Source organism: Octopus bimaculoides, chromosome 1 (assembly GCF_001194135.2).
Source record: "Octopus bimaculoides isolate UCB-OBI-ISO-001 chromosome 1, ASM119413v2, whole genome shotgun sequence".
NCBI classification, from domain to species: Eukaryota; Metazoa; Mollusca; class Cephalopoda; order Octopoda; family Octopodidae; genus Octopus; species Octopus bimaculoides.
The window spans coordinates 19,314,433-19,317,983 of NC_068981.1; positions in this window are offsets into that span (position 1 = coordinate 19,314,433).

The following is a 3,551-nucleotide window of genomic DNA, read 5'->3' on the forward strand; positions in this document are numbered from 1 at the left end:
TATATATATATATATATATATATGAGGTATCGGTATCCAAACTACCCAAGATGGTAGATAAGGCTATATAAGTACTACGGGAGGACCGTAGTTAGACCCTCGGTTCGATAATAATACAAGTCTAATGCGGATCTTCTGTGAGCATGTATATGTTAAATAAAATGAGACAACAAAGCCAAGGCTGTGTGGAATTTATAGGACATTTATAAAGGGAAAGGTAGTCTTACAACTCTTTCTGGGATATTAGGGATATCCCTTCATCAGAGGCGGTATGAGAGAGTTAATAGAAAGAAATAGTAGAGTTCAATATAATGAGATATTTTGGGAAAGGATGAATATAGAAAGTATAAAGGGAACTTTTATTCTCTTATTTCCCTTTATACTTCTTATATCTATCCTTTCCCAAAATAACTCCTTATACTGAACTCTACTATTTCCCTCTAGTTAACTCTCTCATATCGTCTCTGATGAAGGGATATCCCTAATATCCCAGAAACAGCTGTAAGACTACCTTTCCTTTTATAAATGTCCTATAAACTCCACACAGCTTTGGTTTTGTTGTCTCATTTTATTTAACACACACATTATATATATGTGCAAGTGGAACTTGTGGAAATTCCACCGAAAAAAATAATATGAGCTATTTAAGAAAGAAAGGGTGATTTGCATTTTTATTGTATATAAAACTCATTAGGATAAATGATTCAAAAATATACAATAACAATATATATAATACTTAATACGCATATCATTCGTTTGAATTTAATTCTATTATATCTGCAAGATCAATATATAATTGCATATTCTTTATTACGCAATATTTTATCATAATTACTTTACATTACATACAATTAATGTACACAAAACGATATAGGGAATAAATGTAAATTAAAGAAAATAACATCCATGGCCATTTTGCCAACTTATTTCATCCCCAGTCAAAATAATTTATTATTTGATTTTAGAATTTTCCTATGCTAAATACGTTATATTTCTCTCTATTTCTCTCTATCTCCCCATCTCTCCTTCTTCCTCTCGCTCCCTCTCTCTCTCTCTCTCTGTCTTCTCTCTCTCTCTGTTGCTTCAACAAACTTTTCAACCATGTAAATTCCCTCTTCAATGTCGTTAACATTTCTTTCTTTCTATTTCCCTTCACCTCTCACTTCCACTAACCACGTGACAACCAGTGTAGTGCATCAGTTCGCTATTTGCTACCTTACTCATTCTCCCTCTCTCTCTCTCTTTCTCTCTCTCTCTCTCTCTCTCTCTCTCTCTCTCTGCGTCACTCTCACTCCATCTCCACCTCTTTCTCTAACAAACTAGAGTGTAACATGTGAACGAATAAACAAGCAGGGTTATATGTGTGTGTGTTCATATACACGTACATACACATATTAAGATAGATAGATAGATAGATAGATAGATAGATAGATAGATAGATAGATAGGAAGATTATAAACTTATCAATAGTGACTTCTCCATCGCTGGATGGTTTGGCTAAATATTGACTGTCAATATATATATTTACCATAGGAATCTATGGGTGATTCAGCAAAATGCTAATGTGAGAATTATAAAATAACGAAGGCGGCAATAAGCAATACAAAACCAGAAAGGAAAAATTCAGTTGTCACTAATTGTGATTGATGGTGCTGGGTAGCACCTACATTTTGCTGAATCTACCATAGATTCATATAGTAAATACAATATACTGACAGTCGGGATTCAATCAAACCATCCAGCAATGGAGTAGTCACTACTGATGAGCTCTAATTTTAAGCGAAACTAGACTAGTGTAGTGATTTTGCTCGCTGTGGGGCGGTATCTCCCCTGTCAGTGTATGGAATTGTGCTTCTTTGTGGCTAAGGGATTTTAACTCTTATTTCTAGGATGTAGGTGGTACTCTGCATGGTCATCCGCAATTAGTGACAATTATGTACGTACGTACGTACGTGTGTGTGTGTGTGTGTGTGTGTGTGTGTGTGTGTGTGTGTGTGTGTGTGTGTGTGTGTGTGTGTATGCATGTATACGAAAAGACAAGACATGTTACAAATTAGAGCTGACATGAAGTGAATACGTAGAAATAACGATTACACAAAGTACGAGATATGATTAATATTTCCCTCCACCAAGATTGAGTAAAAGCACCCCAAAGCTCTGATCATCTTTATTTATCCTTTCCTTTTCATATAAGAACCAGAAATCTTTCACCTCCAAAGAGGCTATTAACATTTCAACTGCCGGAACCAGCAAGAAAGCACTTGGATTTCGGCTGCGATTTAAATATTAATATATTATTTGAGAAGCAGAAAATCTTACTCGTACGAGCAGCTCATCTCTGATATTCGCTATATATTAAGGAACTAATTCTTTCCATATCTGCACACAGTTGTTTCATATTGTTCATGCCAATTGTTTAGACATTCCATTTCCGCTTTGTTTTCTATACGATGCAATGACTACCATACCATCGTTGGAAGGCACTTTAAACTTTTAAGTCGTCTTTTCATAAGTTTAATCTTTCGGTTTCGATACTTTCTTTTCACTATATGATACTTTATTAATTTATTTTACCTCTTGATGCTCTCTTCAGCTGTTTGTGATTCTCTGCAGAAAAGATGATAGTCCAGATTTCTGCCAAAGCTTCCCTTATCTAGTACTTCGAGGGTACAAAGACGGCCCTTCCTTCTTTGCTTGGACAAAGGCAAATATGTTTTCTTGTCCCTGACTCCCAAAAAGTTTATGGCAAGGTGACGAGGGTAGTTTTATCACAATTTGTTACGCTCATGTTTAAAATTGGACTTTGTCTAAATACATGATTTCAATGCTGAACATAATTTTGACATAACTGCTTCCATCTCTGTATTTCTCGCTCGTCAAGTGGTGATGTGTCCGTGTACGAACATCAGTGTCATTTTTGGCTTGCTGCTACCGCCAATAAAATTGCTAAAAATGTTCATATTTGTGACATTGTTATAAAAATGTCATTTCTTAAATTTTTTTTTTTTTCAAACCTGTAAAAATAAAACCTGCTTCTTTGTCTGCAAACCTGCGTCCATGCAGATAAATGAGAAAATGCTATAATTTTTCCGAGCATAAACCGTATTTCTCCATCTGAACCCTGTCCAAAGAGATTTACAAATTCCGAACGTCTCAATATGCAAATAAAACGCACAAATAATCTATATAGTTGAACATAGTAGAAACCCAGCGTTTTGAAGAGCAACTTGAAAAAAACAAAAACAGCAATAATTTCTAATATAGGCGCCAGACCAACCGTTTGGGAGATAGCATGATATCATCGATACTGAAACTTGAATGACACTTTTTTTTATCGATTCCGATAAAAAATGTCAGGCAAAGGTGGATTTAGTGGACTTTGAACTTAAAGTGTAAAAGTCGAAATAAATATTGGAATGCATTTTTCGATGATCTGACGATACTGCTCGCTCGCAACAACAACAACAACAACAACAACAACAACAACAACAACAACAACAACAACAACAACAACAACAACAACAACAACAACAACAACAACAACAACAACA